Below are 19,531 nucleotides of genomic sequence, written 5' to 3'. Positions count from 1 at the left end.
AGCCACCCTGTTCAAAAAAATCATAGAAATGACAGTATGACAATATATGATTTTGACTAACTTTGTGCAGTTCTTTAAATAAGATAGTCATAAAAACTTCAGTGATTGTATGAACATATAATGACCATTTGTAATTGTAGAAGATGGAAGGCCAAGATTCAGACATGAAGAATTATGATGCTTTGGTAGAACCTAATTGCTCACTCATGGACAATTTTTCTTTTATTTTTCCATGCATAAGAGAAAAATAAATCAATAAAATAATAGGGTCTCTGAGACCATAATCAATGAATGTTCTTTAGGATCTAGCCTAATTTTATCTCTTAAAATGCCAATTCTAATTTCAATCATTCATGAGAAGATATTAAAATATGGATTTTATAGGATCATCAGCATTTAGGTAATGAGAACCATAACAATAAATATGAAGCTTGTGTGATCTATGTCTTCTTCCTGTGTAATTTTATGAAATATATGCAGGTATAAGTTTAAGAACTACCAGTTTGTTCTGGCCCTGGGTTTTGCCATTGAGGAGATCAATAGAAACCTTCATCTTCTACCCAACACAACTCTGGGCTTTGATGTCCTTAATGTTCCATTTAGTGAAAAGAATATTCTTTTTGCTGCCCTGTTATGGCTCACAAGGATGAGCAATCCAATACCTAATTACAACTTTGTACAAAAGAGAATATCCCCAGTTGCAATCACAGGAACATCATTGGTAATATCTGCCCAGATTGAGACACTGATACAACTCTACAAAATACCTCAGGTAAGGGGTGGTTTCTGGGAACCAGGAGTCAAGTATCCTTTGTTGATGGTATAGGTATCTGAAAAGGTTATGTAAGGACACTGGAGTTAATCCTCTATCAGAGGCAAGTATGAAGGTCCTTGATGACAGTTCCATATCTGCAGTACTTGAAATAGAAAAAGAATGAGAGGTGGATGAGACTGGCTAGGTTATTTAAAATGGAAACCTCTCAGTAACTTCTGTGGAAAAACTCTGTAATGAATTTGCCTTTTACAATATGACAGAACCATGTTTTACCCTCGCTGCTTACATATGTTGACCCTGGACTGAGATTGTGTTTGGTGCCAATGTTCTTTAACTTGTTTCCATTTTTTTCCTCTTCAGCTCACTTTTGGGCCATTTTATTCTATCTTGAATGACCCAGAACAGTTTAAATTCCTCTATCAGATGGCTCCTAAGGACACATCTCTGTCACTTGCAATAGTCTCTTTGTTGCTTCATTTCAACTGATCCTGGGTTGGTCTAATAATCTCAGATGACCACCAAGGATCCCAGATCCTCTCTGACTTGAGAAAAGATATGGAGAGTAAAAGCATCTGCATAGCCTCTGTGAAAATGATCTCTGGCACCTGGAATTCATTTTCCAATGAACTATGGAAAAGTCTGGAGAAAATTGAGGATTCACCAGCAAATGTGATAATTGTTTGTGGGGACACAATTTCTTTACAGGGTTTAATGCAACACATTGCACAACTATTAATCACTTGGAAAGTCTGGGTCTTGAACTCTCAATGGGATGTTGACACTTATTCTGATTATTTCATGGAGGATTCATTTCATGGGAGTCTCATTTTTTCACACCACCATAAAGAGATGGTTGACTTTGCAAATTTTGTTCAAACAGTTAATCCCTACAAGTACCCAGAAGACACTTATCTTCCCAAGTTTTGGTATTTGTTCTTCGAGTGCTCATTTTCTGAGGTTGATTGTCAACTTTTGGAGAACTGCCAACCAAATGCTTCTTTGGAGTTACTGCCTAGACACCTTTTTGACCCATCTTTGAGTGAAGATGTCTACAATATATATAATGCTGTGTATGCTGTGGCCTACAGTCTCCATGAGATGATTCTTCAGCAAACACAAATTCAACCAAATAATAATGGAGAAGCAATGGTATTCTTCCCCTGGCAGGTAATATATTTTCCTACATTTTGTAATATCAGCAGTTTGATGATTTTTATTATTTCATAAGTCATTCCAATTGGGTATTGTACATTTTACATTATGTTGTCAATAAGCATGGGAGAAAATATTTGTCTCCCTGTCTGGAGTTTAATGCAAAACCATGAGTAAGTGTCCTTTATAAATAGAGTGCTAGAAATAATAATAATTTAAACACTGATTATATCAATATTAAATTTATATAACACATTTTTCTTTTCTTATTAATTTATCTCATTTACATTCCTATTGATGCCCTCCCTCTTCTTATAATCCAACCCTCCCACCCTCTTCTCCCATTCCCCAGTCCCCTTCTCAGAAAAGTGGAGGCTCCCTACCCCATACCAAACTTCCCCAACACATTTTTATCAAGACTAAGTGCAACCTACTTCACTGAAGCCAGACAAGGTAGCCCAGCTAGGGGAAAGTGATCCAAAAACAGGTAACAGAGTCCATGTCAGAGATAGACCCTGCTTCAATTGCTAGGGGACCCACATAAGACAAGCCAGCATATCAACCAAATTATATATATATATATATATATATATATATATATATATATATATATATATATATATATATAGTGGGTCTCAAATTGGGCCAGCCATTGGTTGACCATTACCATAGTCTCTGTTCCATTGTTTTTCTCACACACCTTGTAAGCAGAGTAAATTTTGTTGTAAAGTATTGTGGGCGCGTTGGTATACACCTCCTTCCACAGAAAGTTCTTCCTGGCTTGGAGGTTTCATCCTCACTCTCCATCTCCACCACTGCTGGAATGTTCACTTCGTGGAAATGCCACCCATACGTTTCCCTTCTCTCACTCTGCCTTCTGACCTCCCAAACCTCTTTTTCTCCAACACTCAATCCCTTATCCATACTATGCCCCACATTCCCACTCAACCCAGTTCCTTTTCTTCATCCACTTCTGATGTCTATTCTATTTCCACCTCTGAATGAGAATCAAGCATCCTCCCTTGGGCCCTCTATGTTACTTGGCTTCTTTTCTACTTGTCTATCTGTCTGTCTGACTATCTAGCTATCTATTATCTATTTAATGATTTCTCTTTCATTTTACATCCTTGTCATAGCTCCATCTCTCTTTTCCTCCCAGTATAACACCTTCCCTCCCTGTCCCTTTCCTCCCTTTCCTATTCCTCAGAAAAGGGGAGATTCCCATTTTCATCCACTCCAGCTCAGCACAGCATCAGGATTGAAAGTGTCCTCTTCCCCTGTGGCCTAATAATACAGTCCCACCAGGACAAAATGATGAAAAAAGTTGGCGTCAGAGTCTATAGTAGAGACAGTCCATTTTCCCTTACTAGAGGACCCACATGAAGCCTGAGCTGCCTATGGGCTAAATCTGTGTAAGGGGCCTAGTCCGATCCTTGTGTGGACTTCAGTTGGTGCCTCAGTTTCAGGAAGCCATACTGGGCCCTGGCTAGTTGATACTGTTGGTCTTTTTGTGGAGCTCCTATCACTTCTAGGGATTTTTCTCCTATTCCCCACTTATTAACTCCCACTATTAGTGTGTTGGATCAATGTGTGATTTAACCTTTAAACGTGTTTCTTTTATGAATGAATGTGTGTGCCCTTGTATTTGAGGTACAGATATTGAGGATTATGATGTCCTCTTGGTGAGTTTTTCCTTTGATGAGAACAAAGTATCTTTCCTCACTTTTCCTGATTAACTTTAACTTTTAATTATATATTAGAAGGGCTTGTCCAGCTTGCTTCTTGGGTCCATTTTCTTGGAAAATCTTTTTCTAGCCCTTTACTCTCAGGTTACTTTGTTGCTGAGGTGTATTTCTTGAATGCCGCAGAATGTTGGATCTTCTTTCTCAATTTTATGATAAACTACCAGATTGATTTACAAAGTGGTTGTATATATTTGCACTCCCACCAGTAAGGGCTGATTTTCCCATGACTCCCTATTCTCAGCAGCATGTGCTCTCACTTGAGTATTTTATCTTAGCTATCCTGATGGGGGGTGGTGCAAGATGGAATCTCAGAGCTGTTTTGATTTGCATTTCCCTTATGACTAAGGATGTTGAGCATTTCTTTAAGTGCTTCTCGGCCATTCCAGATTCCTCTGTTGAGAATTCTGAGTTTAGCTCTGTACACTATTTTGTAAACTGGATTATTTGTTTAACTGGTGTTTACTTTCTTGAGTTATTTATATATTTTGGGTATTAGACCTCTGTCAGACATAGGATATGTGGAAATCTTTTCCCATTTGTAGAAACTATTTTGTTCTATTGACATTGTCTTTTCTCTTACAGAAGTTTTCAAGTTTCATGACTTGTTAATTGTTGATCATAAAGCTTGATCTCCTGTTGTTCTGCTCAGGAAGTTGCCTCCTGTACTAATGACCTCAAGGCTATTCCCTCTTTGTCTTCTATTAGATTTAGTGTATCTGGTTTTATGATGAAGTCTCTGATCCATTTGTACTTAAGTTTTGAGCAGGGTAATAAATATGGATCTATTTGCATTATTCATCATGCAGGCATCTTGTTAGACCCACAAAATTTATTGAAGATGTTTCCTATTTTCCTGTGGATAGTATTTGGTATTTTGTAAAAAAAAAAAAAAAAAAAAAAAAAAAAAGCAAGTGTCCGTAGCTCTGTATGTTTCTTCTTGTTTTGTAATTCAACTTGAAATCAGGGGTGGTGATAACTCCATCTACAGGATTATTTTGTCTTTAGTTTTTCCATATGAAGTTGAAAATTACTCTTTTTTTCATGGACTATAAATAATGGTGTTGGAATTTTGAAGGAAATTTTTATATTTCTTTTGGTAAAATGGCCATGTTTTTCAAATGTTAACCCTACCCATCGATGAACACTGAAATATTTTCATCTTTTCAGTTTCTTTCATCGGAGACTTGAAGTTCTTCTCAAACAGGTCTTTCACTGTCTTGGTTAGTTATACCAGTATATTTTGTAGCATTTGTTTCTATTGGGAAGAATTTTGTTTCCATATTTTCCTCGGTCCATTTATCAATTACTTAAAGGAGGGCTACAAATTTTTGGAGTTAATTTTTTTTCTCCAGCTATTTTGTTGAAGGGGTTTTTTTCAGCTGTGGGAGTTCTACGGTAGAATTTTCATGGTAACTTATGGATACTATCCTATCATCATCTGCAAATAGAGATATTTTTGATGTCTTGCTTTCTAATTTGGATCCCCTTGATTTCCTTTAGTTACCTTATTACACTAGATAGGACTTAAAGTATTATGTTGAATAGATATGGGTTTAGTGGTCAGCCTTTTTTTGTCCCTGATTTTAGTGGAATTGCTTTACGTTTCTCTCCATTTAATTTGAAGTTGGTTATCAGCTTGCAGCATATTGCCTAAGGTGTGTTGAATTTTGTCAAAGACTTTCTCAGCATCTAATGAAATAATCATGTGTTTTTGTTTCTTTAAGTTTCTTTGCACAGTGGATTACTTGCTGGATTTTTGTATGTTGAACCATCCCTCTATCCCTGGGAAGAAGCCTACTCGATCATGGTAGATGATATTTTTTTATTCGTTCTTGCATTTAGTTTGTGAGAGTTTTACTCAGTATTATTGCATCAATGTTCATGAGGGATCAGGTCTGAAATTTACTCTCTTTGTTGAATCTTTCTGTGGTTTAGAAATCAGCATAACAGTATTGTATTAAAATAAGTTTCTGAATGTTCCTTCTAGTTTTATTTTATGGAATAGTCTGAGCAGTATGGGCATTAACTTTTTTTTTGAAAGTCTGGTAGAATTCTATGCTAAAACCATCTGTCCATGTTTTTGTTTGTTTTTTGTTTTGTTTTGTTTTGTTTTTGTAGGATTTTAATAACTGGTTCTATTTCTGAAAGATTTTTAGGACTATTTGATTGTTATCCTAATTTTGATTTAACTTTGGTAAGTGGAGTCTAGTTAGAAAATCATCCATTTCATTTAGATATTCCAGTTTTGTAGGGTATAGGCTATTGAAGTAAGACCTAATGATTCTTTGAATTTTCTCAGTGTCTGTTGTTATGTCCCCATTTCCTTTATGATTTTTTTTAAATTTGAATATCACTGATCTGCCTTTCAGTTACTTTGGGTCAGTTCTTGTCTATCTTCTTGATTTTCTTAAATAACCAGCTTTTATTTTTTTATTGATTCTTTGCATTGTTCTTTTTCTTTCTAATTAAATTACATCAATTGATTGTTTCCTACCATCTATTCTTCCTTAGTGTATATAGAGATATGTTTGGCCAGGTGTGGTGGTGCACACCTTTAATCCCAGCCCTAGGGAGGCAAAGGCAGTCAAATCACTGTGAGTTCAAGGACCTCCTGGTCTACAAAATGAATCCCAGACATCCAGGGCTACAAAAAGAATCCCTGTCTCAGGAAAAAATAGAGATATTTTTGACCAATAATTGTTATTCTGTAATTTTTATATTAGTGGTGGTAGTGTGTATGTGTGTGTGTACATGCACACGTGCATGAGCATGTGTGTCTCTGTGTGCATTATTACCACTCTTTTTCGGCTAATGTGAAATTATTTATTTCCTGTGTTTGTTTTTCTTGTGTATATTTATGCTCATTGTGATGTAGTTTTCATTCTATTATCCTCCGTAAAGCTGAGTTAGGGAAAATATTTTTTAATTTAGTTTTGTCATAAAATACCCTGGTCCCTCTATGGAGACTGAAAGTTTTGCTGGTTATAGAAGTCTGAGCTGGCATCTTTTGTCTCTTAGGGTCTAAGATGTCTGTCTAGATCCTTCTGACTTTTAAAGTCTCTGATGAGAAGTCTAATGTAATTTGCACAGTTCTAACTTATACGTCCCTGATATCCACCACTTCTGGTAATCCCTGGCAGCTGTTGCCTCTGCTAATTGCAGGTAAAGCTAGGACCTGGAAACTTCATATAACTTTTCTCACAGTTTTCTTTATAATCTATTCATTGTGAAAACATGATATTTCCCATAAGTATTTCTCAGAGCAGATGTAGTAGCATAGGAGCCATGTATCCTTAAGGGTTAAAATGCTTCTGAGCACTACTATAATGTTAGGAAGATATGGATCACTTTGAAGTGCACTGTCAACTTCAGGTCCCTTATTTTAAGAATGGAAGCACTGAATGTGTCCCAAAAGTTCATAGGTGTGGCAAGCTTTGAGCTGGATGAATGCACATAACTTGTTTTATCTGTGTTTAGTTCAATGATTTCTCCAGAACAGAATGAGGTTTTTGACATTTAATGTGTTTCAGTCAAAGTATCTTTCATTTACTCAGAAACACTCATGTCTCTTTTCAAATTCCTTTTTATTTTGAGAGGTTACAAACACTGAGATTCTTTGCAACACTTATAAAAATATGTTTTTAATGTCACAGCTGTACTTCAACCAATAAACGAATATGCCTACATCTCTTTTACTTTCTTCCTTTCCTAAAGAGCACCTTAATGAAAAACCACATGAGAGGTCACACAGTAATGGAAGGGAGAAGAAACTTGGATTCAGAATATGACATTCTCAATTTTTGGAATTTTCCAAAAGGTCTTGGATTAAAGGTGAAAGTAGGAACATTTTCTCCAAATGCTCCCCAGGGTCAACAATTCTCTGTATCTGAGCATATAATACAATGGCCAACAAGGTTTACAAAGGTGAGCTGTGTCTTATTGCACCACTTTGACCCATCATAAAAATTAAATTATTCTCAGGATGTAATGATTTGGTACCAGTCAATATTCAACTATCAGTAAAGAGCTACACATAAATCCAGCCAATATCCCTTGCCAGACAATAGGGCAAGAGGGCATTCTCAGTGCTGGTACAAACTTGATGAGATGGGAGTGGTGGGGGGAGGCATGTCTCCTCTTCTGAGGAGGGAGAGAGGGAGGATGGGACTGGGAAGTGAGGAGGGATAGGGTTGCCACCAAGATGTGAAGCAAACGAATTAAAAACAAAATGAATAAGATGAGACAAAAATGAAAACAAAACAAAACAAAAACACAGCCAATATAAACTGTTTTTTCGTACCATGACTGTGATCAATGAAAGAGTTTACTTTTCAATTTTATTAATTTTGACACATTTGCTTATTTTTTTCCTCTTCCTGTACATCTTGTCTGTTTTTTAAAATTCATTTTATTTTATTTTTAACTTTTAAATATACATTTGTATAATCACACATATATACAATAAGCTACATACAGCTTGAAGGACCATGAAACAATTAGGGATTATATAAATGTTAAGTTCATAGTGTTTTGCCTATTTGTATTTGGCAAAAGTGTAGAAAACATTTTTCCTATTTTAGTGAGTCTAAAACTCTGAATGTAAATCAATATCTATCATATCTCATCTCTATCAACCAAAAAATTTATGTCTAGACCTAAAAACATGTTAACCTCTAAACAACAAAGCTTTATTGTAAAACTAAACTATCTGGTCTTCAATCGCATCAGAGACTTGAGAAGGAATAAAATTAACTATCTGAATAAACAGGAAGTGAAAGTTAGCAGCTTCCAAAATGAGGAAATGACAGTTCACTGCCTAGTCAGTCACCCAAAACTCTATAACACTGGAGCATCATCTTCAGCCTTCTTGCCCATTATATCTGACAGACACATTTATGAAGCAGGAACTATTGAGGACTTGCTTACCCTGTCTTGGCAGAGTTTGTCTATCGACTCTGCCTGAAACCAAGGTTGCCCACTTTTAGGAAGAATTCTGTCTGTGGCAGAAATGCAGCCATTTTGTCCAATGGCTTGTTTGTCACATTTAAAGCCATCTCCATAAGGAGGTACTTTGATGCTCATCATCTTCTCTGAGGTAGGCTGGGTGTTTCCAGGCAGTAATCTGTCTTATTGACAAAGTATCCTTAAAATCATAAAATACCTTTAAATGTCATATTTTGTAGATATCTGAGGTTTTTGAAGACCTTTTATTTTATATTATGCTTCTATACAATCCTATCTATCTGTTAAACCTACGTTTATATTCTTGTGATGAAAATAGACTAGTAATTGACATGGCCATGAGTTGATCAAGTTACAATAAACTTGTATTACTTAATTATCCTAAATAGCCTGCAAAAGCAGCTTCAAAGAACTGGAATTAAACCCTGTATTATAATTGAGTTGTATGGGTACACTACCTCCTATTAGAATAGCAATATATTTAACGTGTGTCAAGAATAATCTTGAATTTTAATTCTATACCAATGTATTTAAACAAATTATTTTGCATCAATATACAAAATTCTATACCAATGAATTAAAAATAACCTTGTTTGTGAGTAACAGTTAAGGCCTTAAATTGAGGAGTAGATTCAATAATCTACTTTTTGTCCTGTCATCCCTATATATTTCTTTTTTAATTAATTTATTTTATGTATACAAGTATATTGTCTTCACGCACACCGGAGAGGGTATCAGATCCTATTACATATGGTTGGGAGGCACTATATGGGTGCTGGGAACTGAACTCAGGACCTCTGGAAGAGCAGCCAGTGCTCTTCCACTGAGCCATCTCTCCAGCCCTCATCCCTATATAGTTCTATATTCCCCCTTCTTTCTTTTCTACCCATATCTCCATACTTAATAAAGAAAGATAAGGGAAAAAAGGAAAAATTCCCTGAGTGAGTCCAACCTCATTTTCTCTCTGAATATGCCCAATAGTAACTTATAGCCAACTCCCAATGAAAATAAAATCTATAGCCCAAGGAAATATAACCAAAAATGCTACCTGACCCCCCTTAAAGTAAATGGGGCATCATTCTCTTTTTAAGGTTTCTTCTGCCTGATTCCCTCTTTAGGGGCTAAAATACAGTTAGAGAAAATGTGGTCCAGTTTCTATGTGTGGAAAAAGTCCAGGCTTAATAGAAGTCCTGTGTGAGACAGTCTGAAACACTGGACCAATTGGCATCAGAATCTTTCTTCAAAGCTATTCTGGGAGCTGTCCTGTTCTGATTAGGGACAGCAAAGTGAAAGATGCAGGATGTCAGCATCCAGCATGCTGAGAGGAATGGATCCTGTCAGGAATGATCTAGCATCAGTGTCCAGTTCTTTTGTCCAGTTCTGAAAACATATAATTTCTCACAAGCATTATACAGTCCTAACATTATTTTTAAAAAGTATGAGGTATGCAGGATGTCTGGCAATTAAGACTGGTTCTCTGCTCTTCATATGAGCAGAAGTAATACATCTGTTAATTTTCATTCATATCATGCAAAGAATGGCATCTAAAAATAAGTTACAGGGATTCTGTAACCAAGAAGAAGCATTGTCTATGCATAGACATTCATGACTCAGCCAGTCTCAGAGTTATTGCCATGTAGTGGGATTAGCAATGTAAGTTACGTGCTTGTTTCTGCAGCAGTTTGAGTTCATGTAAATATAGACTGACGAGTTAGGAGTCTCTCTTTCATCGATGTCTGTTTTGTTTTGACTTTCTTCTTTTAAATGTATACTTTATTTATTATAACTTATTCACATTACATCCCGATTGCCATTCCCTACCACCTCTGACAGAGGGGGCTCTCCCACCCTGACGGTCTGGCAATGGTCTACTACTAGGTCTCATCTGTATAGCCTGTACCCTCCTTCTCTGTTTGCCTGCTAGGCTGCCTTGTCTAGAGGCAGGGACCAAATAGTGGGCTCCAGAGTGCATTTCAGAAGTTCAGCAGTCCCCCTTTCCCCAGGGAGAATTGGAATTCTATCAGTTACATCTGAGCAGAGGGACTTGTTTCTCTGTATGCACTGTCGTTGTTGGATGCATAAGTTCACACAATTCTCTCCTACTCCGTTGTTGAGGTCTGAAGGCTCCGATGGTGTCCCTATTGGGCTCCTGCTTCCTCTATCCCTCAACTCTGGCATACCAGTTGAAGTTCTTCTCCCATAGTCCTGCTGAAAGTCCCCGCATCTGTCTCTGTACGCCCTGAGTGTAATCTCTGACAGGAGGTCTATGTTGGGCTAATATCCACTTCTAAGTGAGTATATACCATGTGTACCTTTCTAGGTCCAGGTTACCTCCTCACTCAGGATGATCTTTTCTAGTTCCATCCATTTGCCTGCACATTTCAAGATTTCCTTGTTTTTTGATAGCTGAGTATTACTCCATTGTGTAAATGTGCCAGAGTATCTTTACCTGTTCTTTGGTTGAGGGACATTTATGTTGTTTCCAGATTCTGACTGTGACGAATAAGACCTGCTATGAACATAGTTGAGCAAATGTCCTAGTTATATGGTGGGGCATCTTTGGAGTATATTTCTAGGCCTAGAATAGCATGTTCTTTATGTAGAACTATTCCCAATTACCTAAGAAAGTGCCAGATTGATTTCCAAAGTTGGTGTACAAGTCTGCACTCCCACCAACAATGGAGGAGTGTTCTCCTTTCTCCTCGTCCTTGCCAGCATGTGCTGTCACTTGAGTTTTGATCTTATGCATTCTGATAGGTTTAAGACAGAATAGCAGATTAATTATGATTTTCATTTCGCTGATGACTAGGAAAGTTGACCATTTCTTCTAGTGATTCCCAGCCATTTAATATTCCTCTGTTGAGAATTCTCTGTACCCCATTTTTAATTGGGTTATTTGATTTGGTGAAGTTTAATTTCTTCAGTTCTTTATATATTTTGGATATTGTCCCTTTGCCAGATGTAGGGTTGGTGAAGAACTTTTACCAGTCAGTAGGCTGTCATTTTGTTCTGTTGACACTGTTTTTTGCCTTACAGAATCATTTCGCTTTAATGAGGTTATTTATTGTTGATCTTAGAACCTGAGCTGTTGATGTTCTGTTCAGACGTTGTCTCCTGTGACAATGAGTTCAAGGCTCTTCCCAACAATTTCTTCTAACAGATTTAGTGTGTTTGGTTTTACGTTTGTAGCTCAAAAGGTGGCAAAATTAGTAATAATAAAATCCCTTATCTTCAACTGTGTGGGTAAGCACACCTGATCTTGATTCAATTTTCGTAGTTGGATCTATCAAAAAATTCTCCATTTCATTTAGATTTTCCAATTTTACGGCATATAGGCCTTTGAAGTAAGACCTGATGATTCTTTTGATTTCCTCAGTGTCTGTCATTATATCTCCCTTTTCATTTCTGATTTTGTTGATTTGAATATTCTCCCTATGCCTTTTAGTTAACTTGGCTAATGATTTGTCTATCTTGTTAATACCAAGAACCCACCCTTGGTTTAATTGATTCTCTGAAATGAACTCTTTGTTACTAATCTATTGTTTTCAGCCCTGAGTTTGATTATTTCCAGCCATCTACTGCTCTTTGATGCAACTGCTTCTTTTTGTTCTAGAGATGTCAGGTGTTCTGTTAAGCTGCTAGTATGGCACCTCTCCAATTTTTTAAATAAATGAACTTAGTGCTAGGAACTTTCCTCATAGCACAGCTTTCATTGTGTCCCTTTTGTTTGGGTAGGTTTTGCTTTCATTCTCATTGGATTCTAGGATGTTTTTAATTTCTTTTTTTTTATTTTGGCCGTTGCCCAGAGGTCGCTGAGTAGGGAGTTGTTCAGTTTCTATGAGCTTTTAGACTTCCTCTTATTTCTGTTGTTGTTGAGTCCCAGCTTTAATCCATGGTGGTCTGATAAAATGCAAGGGATTATTTCAATCTTCTTGTATCTTTTGAGTTTTCCTTTCTCACCAAATATATGATCAATTTTGCAGAAAGTTCCATGAGGTTCTGAGAAAGTATATTGTTTTTTGTTTGGGTGGAATGTTCTGTAGATGTCAGTTAATTCCATTTGATTCATGATGTCAATTAGTTTCATTATTTCTCCATTTAGTTTCTGTCTTGAAGAACTGTATATTAAGGAGAGTGGGGAATTGGAGTCTCCCACTATTAATATGTGGGGTTTGATATTTGACTTAAGCTGTAGTAATATCTCTTTTATGAATGTGGGTGCTCCTGTATTTGGAGTATAGATGTTGAAAATTAAGATGTCTTCTTAGTGTATTTTTCCTCTGATGAGCATGAAGTGTCCTTCCCCATTTGTTTTGATTAGTTTTGGTTAAAAGTCTGTTTTACTACATACTAGAACAACTACTCCAGCTTGTTTCTTGGCTGTGTTTGCTTGGAATACCATTTTCCAGCCTTTTACTCTATAGTAATGTTTTTTTTTATTGCTGAAGTTTATTTCTTGTATGCAGCAGAATGGTGGGTCCTGTTTTTGCATCCAATCTCTTAGCCTGTTTCTATTTATTGGGGAGTTGAGGCCAGTGATTTTGAAAGATATTAATGACCAGTGGCTGTTGCTTCCTATTTTTTTAATGTTTGTAATAGTAATGTATGTGTGTGCTTCCTTTATTCTGGTTTTGTGGATATGAGGTTATTTATTTCCTTTGTTTTCCTGGGTAAATTTACTCTCCTTTGGTTGAAGTGTTCCTTCTAGTATCTTCTGTAGGGCTGGATTTGTGGCTAGGTACTGTTTAAACTTGGTTTTTTTCATGGAATATCTTGTTTCCTCCATCTATGGTGATTGAACGTTTTTCTGTGTATAGTAGTCTAGGTTGGCCTCTGTAGTCTCTTAGTGTCTGTATGACATCTGTCCAGGCTCTTCTGGATTTCATGGTCTCTGTTGAGGTTATCTTTCTGCCTGCTTGCCAGCATCCAGACCTTCCTAGGGCAGAAACAGTGAGCAAGCTGAAAAGAAGTCTAGAGGTTGGGACTTGGGTGAGAGAACAAAGTCCCATTGTCCTCCACCCCAGAGAAGCCTGCTGGGCACATATCTCTGCCCAAATATCTTTCTTCCTGCTCCTCAGCACCCAGACCTTCCTGAGTAAGAAACATCAAGCAGAGACTGGGCACGGAGGAGGTAACCTGGGTGCATTGTCTGTACCTACCCCCTAAAATCACAGATCATCAGAGACCACCAAACCTGTTAACACGAGACATCACAATGCGCAGAATTCAGTCAAAGAACAGTGGCCTGGTGGCCTCTTCTGGGTAGAGGCAATGAGATTTTGGTCCTTCACCTTAGTCCCCTTCTCTGGGCTTGCTCTCTGCTTGCTAACTGTTTGACACACTTCTTATGAATATAGTATCTGTTAAATTTCTGACACTGCCTCAAAACAGTGATAAGAGTTCTATTTTGTATCATAGCCTAAGAAATTTCAATGAGAAGTAAGAGGATATTTTTGCTTTGTCAGTCTCTGAAAAGGTAGAATAGCATGGCAGAGGTGTGTGTGTGTGTGTGTGTGTGTGTGTGTGTGTGTACTATACTTGCTTAGATATTTCAGATAAACAGTCAGCACAAGCAAGTGTTGTGAAGACATTTTCGTTTGGAATGATGACACTGTGAGCATGCAGTACATCTTAGTGGGACAAGAACGATTTAAGAACTAGAGGAGATGATGGCATCGTGCTCATATACCAGCAGCAGGAATCAAGAATCTGAATTTTCACCTTCTGTCTCCTTTTCCTTCTGTCTGTAACAGTACCCAATAAAATACTCACTCCCAATTTGCATCGACTCTTTCCGTGTCAGGTAAATATCTCTATAAAACTCCTCATAGGAATGTCTGAAGAGTTGTTTCCATGATGTAGCCAAACATTCAAAACCACATTAGATATAAAAGCTCCCCCTAGTGGCCAGTGAGTATAGAGATGGGTGGAATCTGATAGCACATCATGGCCTTCTAGAACATTACCTTCTAGAACAACACCTTGCTGGTATTAGACAAAAATTTAAATGTGTGCACTATGTAGCTCAAAAGGTGGCAAAATCAGTAATACTAAAATCCCTTATCTTCAACTGTATGGGTAAGCATTTGCAAATTAAGTGCTCAATTATACTCAGAAATATTATACTTGAATTTTTCACAAAAGTCTGATATATTGCTAATAACTTTCCCTTCTTTCAGATTCTTCGGTCTGTGTGCAGTGAGAACTGTAGGCCAGGATTCAGAAAAGCTGCCCAGGAAGGCAAGGCTGTCTGCAGCTTTGATTGTATTCCTTGTGCAGACAATGAGATTTCCAATGAGACAGGTAATAGGCTTTCAGAGAACTTTCCGACCTGTTCATAGGAGTCAGCAATACTTAAGAAAATGGAAAATGACTGGAGAGAAATAAGAGATAAATTTTGTATCTGGTTTAGAGATTTAAGCATTGCTGTTAATTTTATCACCCCTTTAAAGGACACACTCTAGATAATGAAATTATCCTAGACATTTATGGTTGTTCCACTGCAGAAATTAATTTCTAAAGAAAGCCTCCTTTCCCACAAGTTAACAGTCTTTTTCGTTTCACCATAGATGCAGTGTTTTGAGCAACATCTCTTTATTCTCTCAAACCATACTCAGTCACACATAGGATTTACTTAAAGCTTGGTGTTTTTTCACAGCCTTTTAATGGTTGTTCACAGTACAAGTTGATTTTTTTCAGAGCAAGTGATTAGTGAGTTGGGTTTGAGTTTTACAGTACATATAGTCTATCTATATCATAACTAAGTTTCTTTTATTTTACCTAAAAGAGAATGCTTAATATAATTTGTTTTTGCATTCTTTGTCTCCCTTTTATTAAGCATGAGTCTTTTCTCACACAGTATAATCTGAATATATTTCTCCTTCCCTCCACCTTTCCCAGTTCCTCTCCAACTCTTTTATTTATTTTTTGATGGTGATCTCTGTTTTTCCCTTTTTTTTTTCTTCCTTTTTTGGATTTTTTTATTATTATTATTTTTATTAATTTATTCTTGTTACATCTCAATGGTTATCCCATCCCTTGTCTCCTCCCATTCTTCCCTCCCTCCCATTTTCCCCTTATTCCCCTCCCCTATAACTGTTCCTGAGGGGGACTTCCTCCCCCTGTATATGCTCATAGGGTATCAAGACTCTTCTTGGTAACCTGCTGTACTTCCTCTGAGTGCCACCAGGTCTCCCCCTCCAGGGGACATGGTCAAATGTGAGGCACCAGAGTATGTGAGAAAGTCATATCCCACTCTCCACTTACCAGGAAACTGGGACAGAGGGGAGGACATCCTATTGGGACTCTAGATGAGAGAAGCATGGGAGAATAGCCAACTAGAAGGATCCAGAGGGTCCTAGAAACCTACAAGTAGAACATTATGATAGGCAGATTTGGGCACAGGGGTCCTGCTCAAACTAAGGCACCAGCAAAGGACAATACAGGTGGTAAACTTTAAACCCCTACCCAGATCTAGCCAATGGTCCTCTCCAACTCTTCTCTCATGCTGTTCTACTTCTTATTTGGCTCCTATTAGAAAAGAACAGGCTTCTTAGAGATAACACCAACACATAACAAAATAAAACAAACACCATTGTATTGAAGCTGTGGAAGACAAGACAACAGAAAAAATATTAGCCCCAGGAGAGTGCACAATAATTAGAAACTTACTTGCTTACACATTCAGGAATCCCATAAAAGTACTAAACTGGAAGCTGTAGTATATAAGCAGATCATCCAGTGCCAACCTGTGTAGGCCCTGTGAGTCCTTCTCTGTGCATTCATATAAATATTGCTTAGTTGGTACAGAAAGCCTTGTTCTTCTGGCATCCTCTGCCCCATCTGTCTCTACTTCTGCTTCTGACTTATCTTCTTTTTTTTTAATTTTTTTTCCTCCTTTATTAATTTATTCTTGTTACATCTCTATGGTTATCCCATCCCTTGTATCCTCCCATTCTTCCCTCCCTCCCAATTTCCCCTTATTCCCCTCCCCTATGACTGTTCCTGAGGGGGATTACCTCCCCCTCTATATGATCATAGGGTATCAAGTCTCTTCTTGGTAACTTGCTGTCCTTCCTCTGATTGCCACCAGGTCTCCCCATCCAGGGGACATGGTCAAAGGTGAGGCACCAGAGTATGTGAGAAAATCATATCCCACTCTCCACTCTACTGTGGGGAGTGTTCTGTCCATTGGCTAGATCTGGGTAGGGGCTTAAGGTTTACCGCCTGTATTGTCCTTGGCTGGTGCCTTAGTTTGAGCGGGACCCCTGGGCCCAAATCTGCCTATCATAATGTTCTACTTGTAGGCTTCTAGGACCCTCTGGGTCCTTCTACTTTGCCTTTCTCCCATGATTCTCTCATCTAGAGTCCCACTAGAATGTCCTCTCCTCTGTCTCAGTTTCCTGGTAAATGAAGGCTTTCGTGGGACATGCCCCTTGGGCTAATATGCAGATATAAGTGAGTATATACCATTTGAGTCTTTCTGCTTCTGGGTTAACTCACTCATTATGATCATTTCTAGCTCAATCCATTTATCCACAAATTTCGGGAATTCCTTGTTTTTAATAGCTGAATAGTATTCCATAGTGTATATGTACCACAGTTTCTTTATCCATTCTTCTATTGAGGGACACTTAGGCTGTTTCCATGTGCTGGCTATTATGAATAAGGCTGCTATGAACATGGTTGAGCAAATTTTCTTGCTGTGTGCTGGAGCATCTTCTGGGTATATTCCAAGGAGTGGAATAGCTGGGTCTTGAGGAAGCCCTATTCCCATTTTTCTGAGATAGCACCAGATAGATTTCAAAAGTGGTTGTACTAGTTTGCATTCCCACCAGCAATGAAGGAGTGTTCCTCTCTCCCCACATCCTCGCCAGCATGTGGTGTCGCTTGAATTTTTGATCTTAACCATCCTGATGGGTGTAAGATGGAATCTCAGCGTTGTTTTGATTTGCATTTCCCTGATGATTAAGGAGGTTGAGCATTTCTTTAAGTGTTTCTCAGCCATTTGATATTCCTCTGTTGAGAATTCTCTGTTTAGTTCCATGCCCCATTTCTCGATTGGGTTATTTGGTTTGGTGGTATTTAATTTCTTGAGTTCTTTATATATTTTGGATATTAGACCTTTGTCAGATGTGGGGTTGGTGAAGATCTTTTCCCAGTCTGTAGGCTGTCGCTTTGTTCTCTTTACCGTGTCACCTGCCTTACAGAAGCTTCTCAGCCTCATGAGGTCCCATTTATTAATTGTTGACATTAATGCCTGGGCTGTTGGTGTTCTGTTCAGGAAGTTGTCTCCTATGCCAATATGTTCCAGGCTCTTCCCCACTTTTTCTTCTAAGTGATTTAGTGTCTCTGGTTTTATGTTGAGGTCTTTAATCCACTTGGATTTGAATTTTGTACAAGGTGACAAATATGGGTCCAGTTGCATTTTTTTACACATAGACATCCAGTTAGACCAGCACCATTTGTTGAAGATGCTATCCCTTTCCCATCGAATGGATTTGGCTTCTTTGTCAAAAATCAAATGCCCATATGTGTGTGGATTCATATCTGGGTCTTCGATTCGATTCCACTGATCAACCGGCCTGTTGCTGTGCCAGTACCATGCTGTTTTAATTACTATTGCTTTATAGTACAGTTTGAGATCAGGTATGGAGACTCCTCCAGAGCACCTTTTATTGTACAAGATTGTTTTAGCTATTCTGGGTTTTTTGTTTTTCCATATGAAGTTCAGAATTGAACTTTCAATGTCTTTAAAAAATTGTGTAGGTATTTTGATAGGGATTGCATTGAATCTGTAGATTGCTTTTGGTAGGATGGCCATTTTTATTATGTTAATTCTCCCTATCCATGAGCATGGTAGATCCTTCCATCTTCTCATGTCATCTTCAATCTCTTTCTTTAGGGTTTTGAAATTTTTTTCAAACAGGTCCTTCACTTGCTTAGTAAGAGTAACTCCTAAGTACTTTATATTGCTTGTGGCTAATGTGAAGGGTGTAGTTTTCCTAATTTCTTCCTCTGCAAGCTTATCATTTTTGTATAGGAACGCTACAGACTTTTTTGAGTTAATTTTGTATCCAGCCAATTTGCTGAAGGTGTTTATCAGCTGTAGGAGTTCTCTGGTGGAATTTTGAGGGTCGCTTATGTAGACTATCATATCATCTGCAAATAGGGATAATTTGACTTCCTCCTTTCCCATTTGAATACCCTTGATCTCCTTATGTTGTCTTATTGCTCTGGCTAGAACTTCGAGTACTATATTGAAGAGATATGGGGAGAGTGGGCAGCCTTGCCTTGTTCCTGATTTTAGAGGAATTTCCTTAAGTATCTCACCATTTACTTTGATTTTGGCTATTGGCTTCCTATATATAGCCTTTATTATGTTGAGGAAAGTGCCTTGTATTCCCGATCTCTCTAAAACTTTAAACATGAATGGGTGTTGGATTTTATCAAATGCTTTCTCTGCATCCAAAGAGATGATCATGTGGTTTTTTATTTTCATTTTGTTTATGTGGTGGATTACATTGATGGATTTCCATATATTAAACCATCCCTGCATGCCTGGAATGAAGCCTACTTGGTCATGATGAATGATATCTCTGATGTGCTCTTGTATTTGTTTTGCAAGTATTTTATTTAGTATTTTTGCATCGATGTTCATCAGAGAAATTGGTCTGAAATTCTCTTTCTTTGTTGAGTCTTTGTTAGGTTTAGGTATCAATGAGACTATGGCCTCATAGAATGAGTTTGGTAATGTTTCATCCCTTTCTATCTTTTGGAGTAGCTTGAAGAGTATCGGTATTAGCTCGCCCTTGAAGGTCTGGTAGAATTCTGCACTGAAGCCATCTGGCCCTGGGCTTTTTTTGGTTGGGAGACTATCAATGATTACTTCAATTTC

The 19,531-nt window shown here is 37.7% G+C and overlaps 1 pseudogene across 1 annotated transcript in view; it reads left to right on the top strand.

Moving 5' to 3' along the window:
- The first annotated feature begins 646 nt into the window (after positions 1-646).
- The window catches only part of LOC311579600 (vomeronasal type-2 receptor 116-like), a 31,439-nt pseudogene continuing 12,554 nt past the window's right edge, over positions 647-19,531 (top strand). Inside the window, exons 1-4 of the transcript in view lie at positions 647-772; positions 1,136-1,942; positions 7,387-7,596; positions 14,814-14,937. The product of the transcript in view is annotated as a vomeronasal type-2 receptor 116-like (transcript). The remainder of the gene's footprint in view (positions 773-1,135; positions 1,943-7,386; positions 7,597-14,813; positions 14,938-19,531) is intronic.

This window comes from Acomys minous, assembly GCF_964271855.1.
Source record: "Acomys minous genome assembly, chromosome: 12".
NCBI lineage: Eukaryota > Metazoa > Chordata > Mammalia > Rodentia > Muridae > Acomys > Acomys minous.
This window is presented reverse-complemented; position numbering and strand designations above follow the sequence as displayed.